Raw genomic sequence first — 18,692 nt, 5'->3', positions numbered from 1 at the left:
TGTGGGATCCAAAAATATATTTCAATTTAAAATAGTTTATATAACTCTACCTAATAAATTTGCCCATATATGCATGTCTATATAAGTTAAGTGCCTCATTTTTTCATTCCAGAATTTATTCAATTACATTAGGTTTAGTTCTTATATATGTAATAGTTAAGATTTCCCCTTTAAATGCTAATTTTTTCAAAGCATGAATAACAACTACTTAACATTCACCTTCTTTGCAGCATATTCTCACAAAACAGTCTCAGGATTGCTGTAGCCAGGTCAAAGATTACATAAAAATTACAATCCCCTGTCAATAAGGCTCAAAAGGACAATTCTCTTAACCATGTGACTTCTTGCTCCCTTCCAGTTTCAGGTTCTACCCAGAGTTGACTGGTCATCATGATGATTGACATCTTCACAATTTTCTCTATACCACAACATCGTTCTGAGTGAGAACTCTTCTACCCTGTAAAATTCTAAAAGTGTCACTTTTCATTTGAGATACTCCTGCATTGTCCTTAGTGTCCTATTTTTTGCAGATATGAATTACATTTAATTAACATACAGTGTTCCTTTATAAAATATTTTAGAGGTGATATTTTAATGTCCTCCATTTTATCCTCCATTTGACCACCATATTCAATTTATCTTTATAATTTGATATTAAAATTTATTATTTATTTTATATTGCTTTCTAAGTACTCTTTAAAATTTCCTTGCCTTGTTTTTCTGCTTTATAATTTTTTTCACATAAAGCAATACTTTAGATTTGAGAGTACTGTACTTGGTTCTTTCTTTCCTTGTGCATATCTTTTAAAATTAATTTGATGTTTCTTGAATCCTTATTTAACATTTAGTTCATTAGTTCTGATTTCACTTTAGTCTATGTTCACTACTTATCTTTACTTCATTTTTTTGTACATATTTATCTGAACCTCAAGATCTTTGAATTTGTCTCTCTACTTTCTTCCAGAATATTCAGTTTTATCTCTCCCTTATTTAATGAGTAATTATCTGACATTATGTTAATCTTTCTTTAGTTGTGTTTCTATAGTAAGTATATATAATCCGTAATCCGTATACCTGAGAGAATCATGATCCTTTGTCTTTTATTCTATTATAAAAGGGGGTGGCTTTCTAAATATTTATACATACTCGATTTTAGGGTAATCACTAAAAATGGATACTTTTCTGGAAATATGTGTTTTAGATTTGTATGTAAGGAAGAATTGAACTTGTAAATATTCCTAGATGAGATTGTGAATGAATATTTCCAAGGTAGATAAAAAGTCAATTTTCTTGGCTGGCATACTCAATGACATGGTTCTTTATTGTCATAATTTAGACTGTACCATGTCTAATCAAAACATTTCTCAGGTGTCTTTGGGCGATAGCATCCTATAATTTAGAGTTTTAATAATAAGAAATACAAATGAAAACAAAGCCTAATTCTATATATTTATAACCAGTTTACAACCTCCTCACTAGTTTTCTGCTCCAAGTTTCAATGTGAACACAATGTAAAATAAAACTAATTTTTGCACTTGCACAGACATTCCATTCAGAAGTCTGCAAGGTAGATATTTCTGCATAACTTACTGAGTAATTTAGGTAACACACATGCTCACTGTGTACATACAGGCATACTAACTTTCTGAATATAAAAATATATATCACTTTGCATGGCTATGAAACAGAATAGATGGAATTGAATCTTCCTGAACAATGCTATTATATTCTAGGAAATTAAATTAAATTGAGTAAAAAACATATTCTTGCACCGTCTGTTTTCAAGCACAATGTAGTCATCTTAGTCAACTCCTGTCTTTTTTGCCAAAATGCAAAAGAAGGTTTTAGTTTTCAAGAGTATCTGAGCAATGTTACTCAATCATGTTTAGAATATTTTACTAGGTTACAAATTTAAGACATGATTCCATAAAATACTGCTAACACAATTTTAACAAAATATATTTGTTTCTAGCTACTCATTCATATTTTTTTCATCTCAAAAAAGTAAGGATAATCTGATGGAAAATACTGCTAGCCTTTCCTAGTGTACCCTCTAAGAGACAATGGTGTGGAAGACATATTTCTTAGAAGGAGAGAGGAAGGAGAAACAGAAAAATAAAAACAATCTATAGATAAATTATCCTTGAAGTAAACATAGATTATAGGTATAAGATAACATATTCATGCCTCTCAGAAATTCTAGTTTAAAAATGTCTAATTACATGAGATAAATTTTCTAAGTCAAAAAAGAAGCAATACTGAGGAATATACACATCTGCCCACTGCTTATGCCTACACAAGGATCATATTGTGACAGAGAGAGGTCCCCAGCCATTTTGGCTCCAGGGACCAGTTTCATGGGAGACAATTTTTCTATGGGCCAGGGTGAGGGGTGGCTTTATAGTCTGCCATCAGATGCATCTCAGTTGTCACTTGCCACTCACGATTAGAGTTTCCATATAAGTCTGCAGGCAACTGATTTGTTACGGCTCCTATGCAGTCAAACCTCTCTGCTAATGATAATCTGAATTTGCAGCTTCTCCCCGGTGCTACCATCACCGCCCCAGCTCCACCTCAGATCATCAGGCATTAAATTCCCTCAAAGAGCATGCAAATCATACCCCTCACATGCGCAGTTCATAGCAGGGCTCCTGTGAGCATGTAATGCCCCTGCTGATCCGACAGGAGGAGGAGCTCAGGTGGTAATAGCAGTGATGGGGAGCAACAGTAAATGGAGATGAAGCTGGGTCTACTCACCTCCTGCTCTGCAGCATGATGTTGGGAGCCCCTGTTGTAACAGAGTCCAAAAGAATCTGAAAGATATATTTTGGAATATCTTCTAAAAGATATCCAAACAATCAGAAGAAAAGTGTTTTTATGTCACAAAGGATCATTTAAGTAGCAGATCAGAAGGACTGTCTACTATTCAGTGGTAATAAAGAAAAATGGGTTTTAATTCAAAATATTCTAATGGTTTACTAGGTTGTACAAAGTTGACAATATTTAGCTTTCTATGTATAAAATGGAAAATAGTATTTTTACTAAACTATTCTTTGGAGAATTTGGAAACTGATATTGTGAATCATAATGTAAGTGTAGCTCACGGGACATCATAATTGTAAGGCTGAATTAATTTGACTATAAAAGTAATCTGTGTATTTGAGGAAATGAAAATAGGAATTTCAAAATATGAGTTACCATCCCAGAATTGTTAAAACCCAAATCTAGGTAAAACAAGTACATTTTATGGTATAGTCAACATCAGTACTCTACTAATTATATCCTTTGGGACAATAATTTCACAGTAAGTCAAAAAGTTTTTACAAAAATAGATTTGATGAATATGTAAATGTGAACAATTCTGAATAACTTAATTTATATAGGTTTTAATATTTTAGAATTTTATTATTTTTCTTTTTATTTTTAAAGTATACTTTATGGATTACGCCATTGCAGTTATGCCATTTTTTCTCATCTTTTTCTCCCTGAGCCCTGAACCCCTCTCCCCACAGCATTACCCCACCTTAGTTCATGTCCATGGTTCATATATATAGGTTCTTTGCCTTTTCCATTTCCTACATTATTCTTAACTTCCCCCTGCCTATTTTGTACCTATTAGTTATCCCCTGTACCTTTCCCTCATTCTCCCCTCTACCTCTCCCTGCTGATAACCATGTGATCTTCATTTCTGTGATTCGGCTCCTATTCTATTGTTTGCTTAGTTTTTGTTGTTGTTTGTTTTGTTTTTTGTTTTGGGTTCAGTTGTTGATAGTTGAAAATTTGTCATTTTACTGTTCATAGTTTTGTTTTTTTTTTCTTTTTCTTAGGTAAGTCCCTTAACACTTCATATAATAAGTGATGAACTTCTTTAACTTTACCTTATCTGGGAAGCAGTTTATCTGCCCCTCCATTCTAAACGATAGCTTGGCTGAGTAGAGTAATCTTGGATGTAGGTCCTTTCCTTTCATGACTTTGAATATTTCTTTTCAACCCCTTCTTTCCTGCAAGGTTTCTTTTGAGAAATCAGCTAATAATCATATGGGAACTCCTTTGTAGGTAACTATCTCCTTTTCTCTTGTTGCTTTTAAAATTCTTTTCTTAATTTAATATTGGATAATTTAATTATGATGTGTCTTGGTATGATCCTCCTTGGGTCCAACTTTTTTGGGTCTCTCTAAGCTTCTTGGACTTGCACGTCTATTTCCTTTGTCAGATTGGGGAAGTTTTTCTTCATTCTTTTTTCAAAGAAGTTTTCAATTTGTACTCTTCTTCTCCTTCTGGCACCCCTATGATTCTGATGTTGGAACATTTAAAGTTGTCTCAGAGGTTCCTGAGTCTCTCCTCATTTTTTTAATTCTTGTTTCTTCATTCTGTTCTGGTTGAATGTTTATTTCTTCCTTCTGCTCCAAATCATTGATTTGAGTCCAAGTTTCCTTCCCTTTACTTTTGGTTTCCGATATATTTTTCTTTGTTTCATTTTGTATAGGCTTAACTCTTCCTTTATTTTGTGACCATACTCTATTTCTGTGAGCATCCTGATTACCGTGTTTTGAATTCTGAACCTGATAGCTTGTCTATCTCCTTGTCACTTAGTTCTTTTTCTGGAGTTTTAATCTGTTCTTTCATTTGGGCCATATTTCTTTGTCTCAGTGCATCTGTTACATTGTAAGGAATAGAGTCTTAGGTTCTCATCAGGGCTGGGTAACCAATTTCCCTGACATTGTGGTTCTGTATATGGAGGAGGGGTCAGAGAGGGAATAATTTTGCTTGCTCAGCTCTCACTGCACTTACAGTCACTTCCCCCACAAGTAAATTGGGCTCTTCTGGTGCTGATTCCCAAGTGGGTGGTTTTGTGTATGTTCTAGGACCCTGTGGGTTCCTCTAATGGACTCTTCTGTGAGACTTGGAGTTTCTCCAGCCCCACACCCCCTGTATATTTTTACTGCCAGAGGTTTCGAGAGTTAATTTTCCTGTGCTGGAACTCTGGGCTGTGCAGTCTGCCACACTCCCCAATTGTTCCTGCTGGTTTATCCACAGGCAAATGTGGGACTGCCCTGTCTGCCAGCTGCTGCCTTACCACGAGTCCTCTCCACTCCAGCTGCCCCTCCTACTGGTCAGGATGAGTGTTTTTTCTTTAACTCCTTGGTTGTTGGACTTCCACGCAGTTTGATTTTCTGGCAGTTTTGGTCATTTTTTTTGTTTTTAAATTGGTTGTTATCCTATTTTTGGCTGTGTGAGGAAGCAAGCGTATCTACCTACACCTCCATCTTGGCTGGAAGTACATTTAATATGATAATGAAAATTTTAATCTTCATAAAGAGGTTTATACATAGAATTTTTTAGTGTTTTTCCTGGGTCATCTTCTAATATATGTATTCTGATTAAACACTGGTAATTTTATAGCTATATTAGGATATATAATGATTCCTATATTTTATATCAAAAATAAAAGAATCACACTTTATTATAGAATAAAGAAACAGAAAAAGAGTATTTTTTGTTTAACTCTTTTAAGATGTAGTCCCGATATATCTAACCCAGCCTTATATAATATTTATTGTCAATAACCATAAAATAGTATAATCAATAATTACAACTTATGTTTATTGTAAGAGCTAATCTCACACAAGAGAAGATATTGAAATGCCCCCCCAAGGAGTAACCATTTCGATTTTCAATCATTTTTCAATATTAATGAGCAATTTAATTATCCCTCAATGTTTGTTAACATGGCAATTTAGTCAATATTATCGAAACCTTTAAGCTACTTTTACATATCTATTTCTAGTAAGCATTTGCTATGTATTAAGTATAAAATCGAATCTCACAGCATCAAACATAGCTGTTTTAATAGCTAGAGGAAAGAGACTAAACAACAGCAAAAAAGAAAATGGACTGTCTCTGGAAATTTGTTATTATTTCTTCGTTAGAATTCCTTTCATTTCATTCCCTTTTTATTGGTATAAATGAACACTGAAGTACAAGCGTGCACATTGAAATACATTAACTATGAGATATGAAAGATGTTAATGATCTGTGATTATCTATATGATAGCCCTTATTTGAAACCCATGCATTTTAGCAATTTTTCTATTTTTTTAAGTATCCGTCTTTCTTTCCTAAAGACATGTTCAAAATTCTTCCTGGCGTATTATTAATTTGGTAAGGATGACCAGAACAATTTCGACTATATACGGCTCAGTGGGTTTAGAAAATGCGAAAGCTTGGGTAAATTAGTGATGCAGCTTGGAGTGGACTGCATCTTCTGATACTCAGTTAACCTTCTATTTTTTCACATTACCCCATTTCATTATTGAAGTTAGATAAAATGCTTTATTTCCTTATTTTCTTCACTTCTCTGACTTTTTTTTCTCATTTAAACTTGGTGCTGTTTATTCCCTTTGACTTGTGGAGATCATTCTGTTTGCTTTTAAATATCATCCGTGCCAATCCTAAATGATCTTCCAAATTTCTTTTACTTGCTCAAGTACTATATGTTGATTGTTCCCAGAATCCTATCCTTGCCTCATTATTTTCCTTTTGTTATATGTCTCACATGATTTCCCCAGTCTGCTGGATAAGAGACTAACTAACTGGAGCCAGAAAGAGCTCGGTTTGACTATTTAACTTTACTACTTCTAGCTGCAGGACAAGATGCTTGACCGTTTTCTAGCTCATCCTTTCTTTCCTTGCATGTGAAAAATTGTTCACTAATTTTAGCAAAGGCCTGCGGACTCTCCTATCCAGAAACCCCCTCCTCTACAGTCTGGAACTGTTCTCCATTTCCTAACTCATTATTCCAATATTTTAGTTGGTGGTACTATTTTCTTCCCAGTTATGGCGCCGCAGAAAAAAAATCGCTCGGCACGCAATGAACCCGCTATTCTCCACTGCCGCTTTCCCTTTCGATGCTCGACTGTTGGCAATTGATTACCTTTGTGTTGCAATTTTTTACAGCCTTGAGATTCTCATACCCACAAAGTTAAATGTAGTGCAACTATGTCAAAATGGTTTATAAATTTCAAAGCACCCAGATATTATTTATCTGCAGGCTAGCAGCCTCTATCTCAAGCACAATGATAAATGTATCTGAAATTTTACAGTGCTGAAATTTAAATGCACATTTTTGTGGTCTCTAGGAAGAAGAAAGTTGGCCACTGCATCCACAGTGATCCCAAAAATTAGTTGGTATAGCCAAAAGTTAGTACTGCCTTGTTCGACCAGCCAAATACTAGAAACTGTCAAGCACTCTTGCTAACTCAAGAGAATGATTTTTATCAAGTCACAAAGAATGGTGTATTTTTCTCAAGCTATATGAAAACTCAGACTTGTACCCATCTTTGTCATGCATCCAGACATATTCACAGGTTCTAAAGAGTATAACGTGGGCATCTTTGAGGGGGTACCATTTTTCTTTCTACCATAATACTACTTGTAGATAGTTAAGTTTTCAGATCAAAAGCACATGAAGTTGAAAATTCTTTCTATGTAGAAATTGATAAGCTTGTCATCTACATAGTTTCTGGCGGTTGTATTTTGCAACAGTGTCCTCATATTGTTACGTTAAGTATATTCTAGCTACATGTAGTATGGCCTTTTGACTTCTACAATATAAAGATCATTGTTCTCTAATAGAGTGTCTATCAAATACTCCACATTTAAATCTCTGAAATATAAATAAAATTGATGATTTTGTAAAAAAAAAAAGAAAGAAAATGTATAATTGGATGATTGTCTGCTATGGTCTTGTGTTTGAGTAAATATACCAAGTTTTTCAAAAGATATAATGTATTTGCCATGATAGTTTTTCTGAAGGTAGTCATGGTAGTTTCTGAGTATTTGTAGAGATTTTACTATTATAAATATAGAATGCAGCATTCAGTTTTCATTTTACAACATTGCTCCAAGCAAGGAAAATTATCTTTCTTTTAATGAAAAATCCACTTGAAAAATAACAATTTCTGAAGAGATAAACCACATTTCTGAATCCCATTTTAAGCCTATTGACACCTATTAGTATATGTTGAACTGAAAGAGGAAGAATCCATATCTGTAGTGTTCCTAAAGCCAATATTTCCTGTATTTTGATGTTTCAGGCATGAAAATGCTCCTTTGGTCAGTTATATTTTACCACATACACACTTAGTTAAATGTAGCTGTCTATCAGTGCCAGGGTAAATGATGCCAATTTTTCTTTACTAATAAGATACATCATTTAAAATAGACAGAAATAGGGAAACGAAATACCCCAGGAATGTTATTATAGAATAATAATAACTGTTCTTAGAGTTGAGTACAGAGGTGTGTAAAAGGGATAGAGGGGGAAAAAAGAAGCTCGTGGTAGAGATCTGACCTGGACGTTACTGTTGTTCAAGTTTGGAATAATAAACCACCAGAGAAGCAGTGACATCAGCCATCAGCCTGGCTTCAACTAAGGATAACAAAACATGCTGTTTGGGGAGATTAGAGGAGAAATTGAAGATCAGGGCATTTGCTGACTGTGAGGCTAAATGTGTTCTGGCCCTGAGCAGACAAAGAGGTGGAGAAGGAACGGTCTGTACCAAGGCAGAGGATGCACTGAGACTTGGGGAGACTTGGAATGTCTTTAAGGTTAATTTACATAGTCCTGCTCTGAGTTATTGAATGTTAATTTTAGAGACAATCTTACATTCAAATCTCCAGATTTGCCTTATTATACAGTTTCTATGTATTGATTGATAATCCCTCACATTTGACCTAAATACATCAGATGAAATTTAAAGTAAATATATGGTAAATGCTAATCTTATTGTATTACTAGATAATTATATTTCCTAAATAGTTATCATATGCTGTGATTACAATTTTTGCATAATAAAGCATATTCATATATTTCAAGTACGAATCTCACCTGACTTATAATTTTAAGTTTTAAGAAAAGAGATATACTTGTTAATAAGTATAAAGTATAGTGATGTGTATTTTCTTTTTCATTTAACCTATTTTATTGCAGTCTTATTTTTATTTTTTTTTAATTTTATTATTTATTTTTAAAGAGAGAGGAAGGGGAGAAAGTAAGGGAGAGAAATAGCAATGTGTGGTTGCTTCTTACCCACCCCCTACTGGGGACCTGGCCTGGAACCAAGGCATGTGCCCTCACTGGGAATCAAACTGGTGGCCCTTTGGTTCCCAGGCCAGCACTAAATCCACTGAGCCACACCAACCAAAACTGCAGTCCTATTTTAAAAATAAAGTTATATAGCCCTGGCTGATGTGGCTCAGTGGATTGAGCACCAGCCTACAAACCAAAAGGTTGCCGGTTCAATTCCTGATCAGGGCACATGCCCAGGTTGTGGGCCCGGTTCCTTTCCCTCTCTCTAAAAAATAAATAAATAAAATCTTAAAAAATAATAAATAAATAAATAAAATTATATAGCTGCTCCTTATATAATGTTCATATAAAAAATAAAGCAATTTGCATATCCATAGTAAACAAAGTTACAACAAAGTGGCTTTAAATATTTATAAATGTGACATTAAATAACAAATAACAGGCAATAGGAGGAAAAGTTCAATAATTTCAAGAAATTGAAATATAATTTCAGAAATTGAAGTGTATTTTTTTATAAAATTCCTAGTCTTCTCTTTTTGTTTATATAACTTATTGTCATGTTGTCACTAAGTTATTGTCAGAACTTATTGTCTTTTATTAATTATGAATTATCTAGATATTCAATAGCTATATATAAGTTTGTACCACTTTAAACTTGACATATTATGTAGGACATGAAATTATCAGACTTTCAGTCAGATAATTAATCCCAGAACTTGGAATTGAAAGTACAATGTAATTAAAACACAACAATAAAATATTTAAATTTTGAGCAAAGACAAAAGGTATTTTTTATGATCATAAAAATCAGAAAGAAGACATATGAATGAATAGTTGTAAACCACAGTATTCTGTCACTGTAAAATAATACACATGGTTTTAAAAGAAATTGGTACATTTGTTTATTGATTATCTTCATTCAACTTCTAGAATGTAACAGTTGTTTATTTAGAAATAAAACTTCATAGTCTGATAAAATAATATTTTATTTTTTACTTATTGACCCCCCCACTTTCTATTTTTCTAATCTATCAACAACCAACCAACCAACCAACCACTATTTCTATTTATGTCCAAAAATTGCCATTTTGAATAACCTAATAAGCAGATGAAAATTATTGGCCCTGATTTAATTTCATGTTGTATATGGAAGGAAAATTTAGAACTCAGAAATATGTAAAATATTCATATAGCTCAGATTTAGCTTCCACATAATTGTCTCTTTTGATTTTATATTTTTGTGCTGTTCTAATTTTTTTAACCTCAAATTATTCAATGGTAAGAGTGATACAGATATTCCATGAACATAAAACCCTGTGATATTATAATTCTAGGAAGGCAATGATAATTTTCTGTACTAACAATGAGGCCAAAGGCAGAAAAAAGAAGTTGGAGGAAAATAATATAAAACTCTAATATCTGGGAGTTTGCCTTTAAAGATGCTGACATCAATTTTACATGACCTCAATGGAGAAAGTCTATTTCTTCACCTTCTTGAATCTGGGTTGGTCTGTGATGGCTTTTACTAATTTTATCAATTCTTCCCTCTTGGAGCTCTGAGTTTTTATGTAAGTCCAAGCAAATCAACAGCCAAGAGAGTCTACGAGGATGAACAGTGATACACCAGATATAAGTGAAAATGTCAGCTTGAATTTCCAGCCAATGAAACTTTCAAATGACTCTAGTCCCAACCTACATTTGACTCACAACATGACACAGACTGAGGTTCATGCTTTAGTGATGTAGACTTGAGGTTTTGTGTCTCTTAATTAGGTGATTGTTATTGTAAAGAAAAGGATGAGGGCTAGAAGGATGAGTTGAACAGGACTGTAAACAAATGAAAAATGACATCAAGGTTTTCAAGAATCTGAGTTGGAACTATAAACTATTCAGTGAAAAAAAATTAGCAGAGAAATGTCGAGGTGTACAATACATGCTCTGTGACCTGTGAACATTTTTTTACCCTCAGTTTGTGAGTTATGGATTTCATGTGTTCAATTTCTACATAAGTGAGTTTGAGAAAACTATAGAACATATGAGTCTGAGCACTTATTAATTTAAAGAGTGGTGGTGGTGGTGAAAAAGGTACATAAATATTTGTAATTATAAACAAATATAAGCACACACATTTTTCAGTGACTTACAAGAAGTTAGTGCATTGCTTAGAGGACAAATAAGCACTTAGTGCTAAGTGTTGGAGAATTTCACAAGTTACATGCTTTTTTAAAACTTTTGAGCCATTTATTATATTAATATATAAATCTTCATTTAAAAATTGTACCTCAAAAGTGGACTGAAACATGAAAAAAATGTGTTAAAGATACAAACATAATAGTTGAGCTCACTAAGAGAATGTTTGAAACAAACAGAATGAATAAAGACATAAAATAGACTGAAGAAAGAAAGACACGAGCAGACTTGGAGCAAATGATTTACGAAGAGAAAACATCGGATTTTATTGTATGTTGTCTTATAGTTTCAGGAGCAAGTGTAAGTATCAATATATCTGTATCTGTGTTCTACAGCTAATGCTATAAAATAATCTTTGTCCAAGACATAATGATTGTGATTATAGAAAGTTATGAATCTGATTAGACAAAGACTTCAAGAAATGAAATATAGAAACTAAATCAAAGCTATCAAACATGTTTCTCTTTATCTTATCTCATAAATTCCTCAAATTCCAATAAATTATTGAAATGTACACATAGAAATATACACAAGTTAAGACCTAATTATATTTCCCTACAGTGAATCCACCTTTGGAGCTAATAACTTAATCAAGGAAAATAACATTATTAGCACCCAGAAACCATGTTGCTGTCTTCCTAGCATGGCTACCTCCACGAAGGTCAACACTGTCATGACTTTTATCACCATCTATTGCTTTTTCTTGCTTTTTGATCTTTATATACTTGGAATCACATTGTATCTTTACTTTTGTATGTGCTTTTTAACTCTTGTGGTAAAATTTACCCTTTTAAGTGTACAGTCTGCAAGTACTGAGAAAAAAATATATATACATATATCTGTGTAGTTGTCCCAAAATAGTTCTCTGTCCCCCCTTGTAGTAAACCCCTCCGCTCACCTGATGTCTATGACAACCTTGGTGTGTCTTCTCTCTCATGGTTGTTTTTACTCAATTCCAATAAATGAAATGATAAAGTATGGTGCTTTGAGTTTCACTTTCTGCAGTTAGTATGATCCATTAGAATTTCATCCATGGTTTCAGAAGTCTCACTTGTTCATTTGCTCTGATAGGTATACAATTGTTGATTTATTATCCCTTCACTGAGGAACATTTGGGTAGTTTTCAGGTTCTGGCTATTATGAAAAAAATTGTAACATTTGCAAATAGGAGTGAGATTTCTGGGTCATGTGATAGGTGAATACTTAACTTTTAAGAACTTCAAATGGATTTCTAAAGTTGATGTAGCATTTTACCTTCTCATCAGCAATGTTTGAGAGTTTCAGCACCTCTTCATCCTTATCAGCATTTGAAATTGTCTGATTTTAATTTTATTTCAGCCATTCAAATATGTGTGCATTGGTATTCTGATCTGCTGGGTTTACCCTGCTACATGTCCCTCCTCTATAGCCAGAGAAGGCTCTGAAAAAATTTAGGTCTCCTTGGGGGACAATGGTTATAAACTGTAGTCTGTATTATTCTACATATTGTAAAATCTATAGCATGCTCTCACTGGAAGGTAAAATAAATTTATTTTAGGTTGATAAAGCACTATATTTGAATATATTACTTATTCAGTGAAACAGTTTTTAGTTGCAGTATCCTCAATTTGAAATTTTTACCAATGTTGAAATTTATCATGACTTCCAATGTACATATTTTAATCTTCTCTCTGAACATGCTTGGCTACAAGGGCCAACAATGATATTGTATACATGTTTATGTGTTTTTTGAACTCAGTCAGTAGTTATTATAGAGATTTGAATGGTTTGAGGGGTGACATTCTTTGGTTTTTGGATTTTAGAATCTTTAGTGGATCTTTATTTCTTGCAGGGAGTTATTTTATCAGTATGATAGTGGTCTGTCAAAGTATCCTCAAAAGCTATCTATTTTAGCTACAATTTCAAAATTGCAACTTTAAGATCCATAAAATGCTATTTCATGAATCTAAGCACAACTTTCATTTAATGCCACTTTACTTTATATGATACAAATCATTTATTCATACACTCATTTAGTTGACAAAGATATATTGACAAGTATCTACTCTGTGTCAAGATCAGTTCTAGCCTTTAGTAATAGAAAGAAGAAAAATTACATACACACACATCTCTCTTGGAGTCCATACTCTGGTGGGAAAAGTAAAAAAATGAATAAACATACAAGTAGCTTTCAAAGATTAATAGTTATAAAAATAAAATGGTAATGGGCAGAAAGGAAAGGGGGATAGTGGCTATTGAAAATGGATTATTTAAGAATTTCACAGTCTGTGGAAATTAAAAAAAGAACAGTGTGTGAGGATATTCCTGTGAAACTAAAAAGAAAATAGAACTTTACACAAATAAATATCAAAATATTCAGAGAACGAAGCTTCGTGCAGTATAGAGAGAAAGGTAGAAGTTGAGATTAAACAAGTATTATAAGGAGAAGTGTCATTTCCTATCCAGAAACTAATTTCTTTTGACCCTTCTTAATACAAACTTCAGTTTTTACCGCACTCTCCAATTTTTCATGCAGCTAGATGATGACCCACCTGCATGGTGAGGGAGGCCATGGTTTACACCCCGTCTAGGTTAATCACCCCGTATAGACGTAAATGTGCCCCCAGTTGTGTCCGTAAGGTACTGCATAAGGAAAAGCTAATGAGGAGACATCTGAGAAAAACGCTGTTTGCTTCTAAGAGAAAGCCACAAAAAAATACAATAAAATACTAATACAAATCATCTTTTTCCTCTACCTACATTGTCCAGTATGGTATTCACTAAACATGTATAGATATTTCAAGCACTAAAACTGTGCTTTCATTTTAGATATGCTACAAAAGGGAAAATATATATTAGATCACAAAGACTAGAAAATATAAATAGTTGATTAATAACTCTTATATTAACTACATGTGAAAATAAAATTTTGGATATGTCAAGTCTCTTGCGGGGCATTTAGTCCTGCCCAAACATCCACTAGTCACTTAGTGCACACCAAATGTCCTTGAAATTTGGCCTGTCAAAAATACACTTAGAAAATGTCCCTGGGTTTAAACAGCCCATAACATTAATTTATACTATTGGTTTACAGAGTGAATATGTAAAATGTAATATTATATTGTTTAGTCCAATAAGTATGTTGTGGCTGTATTGTCAATAATAACCCTCTACCTTGGTAGCTTAGCTGGTAATATCACATGGAGTTAAGTAGATGAGTTTAGGTTGAAATCTTGCTGAGGAGCAGACCAGGCACTTTCATGGGCATTTTGGGCAGAATGAAATTTCAGGAATCTTTTTGGTGTAGATCAGATGTCTATAGGGATATTAGCAGGACCAAAATATCTGCTAATCCACTAAATTAAATAATATATGTTACTATGCTAATCCACCTGTCATATTATACTTTTTATGTGACTACTTAAACAGTTAAAAATTATATAACACATTCCTTACATTTGTGAATTAGATTGTATTTCTTTTGTCAATGCTGCTCTAGATATTACTATTTTTGGACATGAAACCTAAAACAGCTGCAATCATTTTGTAGGAACCTAAAGATGGAAACTTGAAGATGGAATGGATATGGGTCCATGATACTCATATAGTCATGGGATTATCCATCCCTACTTCTTGGGCTCCTTATATGAGATAATTGTTTGAGCTAGTTTTATAGCCAAGTGTTTTATTCTGTGGAGCTGGAAACGATGTCTTTCAAAGAAAAAATACTGGAGGGTATTGGTTAATAAGATTATATAGGTTTCAACCTATATAATCTATGATATAGGTTGAATATATATATTTCTATGATATGTGATCTGTATATTGCATTATATGTCCACCATCCAAATTCATATAATTCCCTTTAACCTTTACTACCCGGTAACCACCACTGGTACCCACTATACTGTTGTTTATTCCTGATATTTTGTTGTTTTTCTCATGTGTTCATTTCTTTGTGTTCAATTTTATATCCCCAAAATGATGCTATGAGAATTGGAAATAGACATATAAATGAATAAAACTAGACAGCTGTTTGTTTCCATATACAAAAATTAACTCACAATGGATCAAAGACCTAAATATAAGATATGAAGTAATAAATTACATGGAAGAAAAACAGGTACTAAGCTTACGGACCTTGGTCATAGAGACCATTTTATGCATTAGATCCCAAAGGTAAGGGAAGTAAAGGCAAAAATAAATGAACGAGACTAAGAAGCTTGTGTGCAGCAAAAACAAATGGCCAAAAATACACACACTCAAAAAGCAACTGATCAACCATGAAAAGGTATTTAAAAACAATAGTTCTGACAAAGTGTTAATATTCAAAATATATATTAAAAAACTCATACAACTCACCACCAAAAAAAATCACACAATCTGATTTAAAAATATGCAGAGGACCTCAACAGATACTTCTCCTAATAAGAAACACAAATGGCTAACAGAGATATCAAAAGATGTTCAATTTCACTAGCTATTAGGGAAATGCAAATCAAAAGCATAATGAGATATCTCCTCATATCAGTTGGAATGACTATCATCGACAAGTGTTCACAAGTGTTGGAGAGATTGTGGAGAGAAAGGGAACCCTCATTCACTGCTGGTGGGAATGTGAACTAATACAGGCACATGGAAAATGGTGTTGAGGTTCCTCAAAAAATTAAGAATACAGTTACCAAATGACCCAGTAGCTCTTCTTCTGGGTATCTACCAAAAAAAATTGAAAACATTTATTTGCAAAGATATTTGCATCTCTTTGTTCATTGCAGCATTATTCACAGTGGTGATGCAGACATTGGCCCACAGTGTCCGTGGCGTTATGGGTGAGACGAGACATTGACACAGGCTACCAAGTCCTGTGGAGGAAGAGGGACAGCACGGCTAATCTCTCAAGGGGCGACGGCCCCTGACACTTGCCTTGACAAGCTTTTATTGGGTTCAATTTACACAGGAATAAAGCTCATCAATCATTGTCAGACAGAAATTATTAAGCAATAGATAATATTCAAAGAACTCTAGGGCCTCATTCTGAGTCAGGGTCAGAAGTTAAAGGGCCATAAAACTTTGGGGAACAAACTCACTTCCTGCTTGGTCCCTTATTTAAATTGAGGGTATTAGCAAAATAGGTTTCATAGGAGTTCATGCATTCTTTCTTAGGCCTGATCACCCTAGGGAACCTGTCCTTCCTAGCACAGGGTGGCACCCACCTCCAGCATTGTTTCAAGCTTAAAGAATTGTTTCAGGCTTAAGTCAGTTAGGGGTAGTAAGGCAGCCAAGAGATTAGGGGAATTTTTGCAGACAGAATGAAGACTCAGGCTATATCAAAGCTGAGGGGTGAGGGTCCATCACCCCCTTTTTCTATAGCCCCCAAGTCCTTCCCTGCCCCACCCCGTGATTGTGCTTGTCTTAGGTCATCCCTTTCTTGAGGAATCTTACCCATCAATGGCTAACTGATCAAGCATTGGGGGTCAGGCAGGGTGAAGTAAAAGGAGCAGAGGTGGTGCCCCTGCCAGGGAGATAAGCTTTGTCTCCTCAGTGGCTTATGGTTCCAGGGTCCCTAACTCAGCCTCGGCCATGGCAGGGCAGTTACAGCTCCTGAAACCAGGCAGGGCAGTTCCCAACACAGTGGCCAAGACATTGAAAGGACTGATGTGTCCTTCCACAGAGTATTAGATAAAGAAGATGTGGTACCTATCCGTAATGGAATACCACCCCCCCGGCATAAGAAAAGATTAAATGCTGCATTTTATGACATGTATGTACCTTGAGAATATTATGCTACACTAAGTAAGTCATATATTCTTAACAAAACAAATAATAGGGAAGTGACCATAAAAGTTATATAGGTAAAGATAGTTATTTTATTTTCTTTGCAATGAAAGGCCATGGTCCATTTTTTATGCGTGGGGAATAATATGAACTGATTTTTACTAAGGCGATAAAGTAGATATTAGCTTCCACTACTGAGGGTCAAACATTCCCTAATTCAGTATTTAGTTCATTCTCTAAATAGTGTTTTTTAAAACAGAGTCATCATTCTTCCTCTGTGATATAATATCCTTTTCCCCCTTAACCTTACAAATAGAAATGGCTATATCATATTTATAGTGTATACTTTTTTACAATTTTGTTTGTGAAAGGCACATTCTTGTTCCATATTTTATTTATTCATGCTCTGTTTTATTCTGCATCTCTAGTGTGATTCTTTTCTGCAATTAGGAATCTACCCCCAGTGATCTAAATCCTTCCAATTCAGTTTCCTAATACTTTCACCTATATGTGGTTCTGTGAAAATTATATTAAAATAGATATTATATATTTTATATAATATATATAAAACATTATATATATTTTGTTTTTCATCAAATTGTTTTAACAATATTTACACAAAAGTTTTGAACAATACATATTCTGTTTCTTATTTTATTTGACATACTGATTGAAAGTTCTATCCATGTTGTGATATGTAGAATCTTATTTTTTTCTTTTTCAAATTCTTTCCAAATATGGTAGACATTACACATAGATGCCACAGATGAGAGTAAAAATAAGTATGACTTACAGCTGGCCTATCATCTACCCAAGATACAAGGAAGAAAAAAATAGAGATACTAGTACCAAAAGGAAGACTTTCTTCAAACATCAACTCAAGTTTGGCACATGGCTATTCTAGGATGTCTAGCAGACACAAGTTAAGCAACTCATGTATTAAAAATAGGCCAATGAATACAATTTCAGGACATAACGTAGAGACTTCTCCAATCTTAATAAAAAAACTAAGATAGTTCACTCAACTGACTAAACTAAATAAACAATAATATTTTTCCCATATATAAAGAGCAAGGCTAGAAAAAATGATTTCTGCTATAAACTGAATGTTTGTCCTCCCTCTGAAACCATACATTGAAATGGTGATCCCTAATGCGATAGTATTTGAGTAGAGAATGGCACCTTTGGGAGGTAATTAGGTTACGACGGTGGAACCCTCATGAATGAGATTAGTGTCTTATGAGAGACACCAGAAAGTCTATGTCCTTTATGTTGTCTGCTATGTGAGCGTACAATGAAAGATGGTTATCGCGATCCAGAAAGAGGATCCTCACCAGACCCTAAATGTGACAGCGCCCTAACCAACGTCTTGACCCTGGGAATGACAGGGTTGGAAGGAAGAAGGGAAAGCACCTTTCCCTGCTTCCAGATCTGTGAGAAATGAATGCCGATTGGGCAAGTCACTCAGTCTATGGTAATTTGTTAAAGCAATCCAAAAACAAGACAATGTCCTTATAGGAAACAAAGCAAAATCATATATTTTATATAGTTACATACAGCCTAGTTTTTATCTTATGATTGAACAGTACTTACTAAAAACAACTAAGTCTCATGACAACTATTGGTACATAACAAATGGACAAAGCACTGAAGAAAA

The sequence above is a fragment of the Sturnira hondurensis genome, unplaced genomic scaffold (assembly GCF_014824575.4).
Source record: "Sturnira hondurensis isolate 20B ecotype Veracruz unplaced genomic scaffold, ASM1482457v3 Scaffold0005279, whole genome shotgun sequence".
In the NCBI taxonomy this organism is placed as follows: domain Eukaryota; kingdom Metazoa; phylum Chordata; class Mammalia; order Chiroptera; family Phyllostomidae; genus Sturnira; species Sturnira hondurensis.
The sequence above is the reverse complement of the archived record's forward strand: the minus strand, read 5'-3'. Positions refer to the sequence as shown.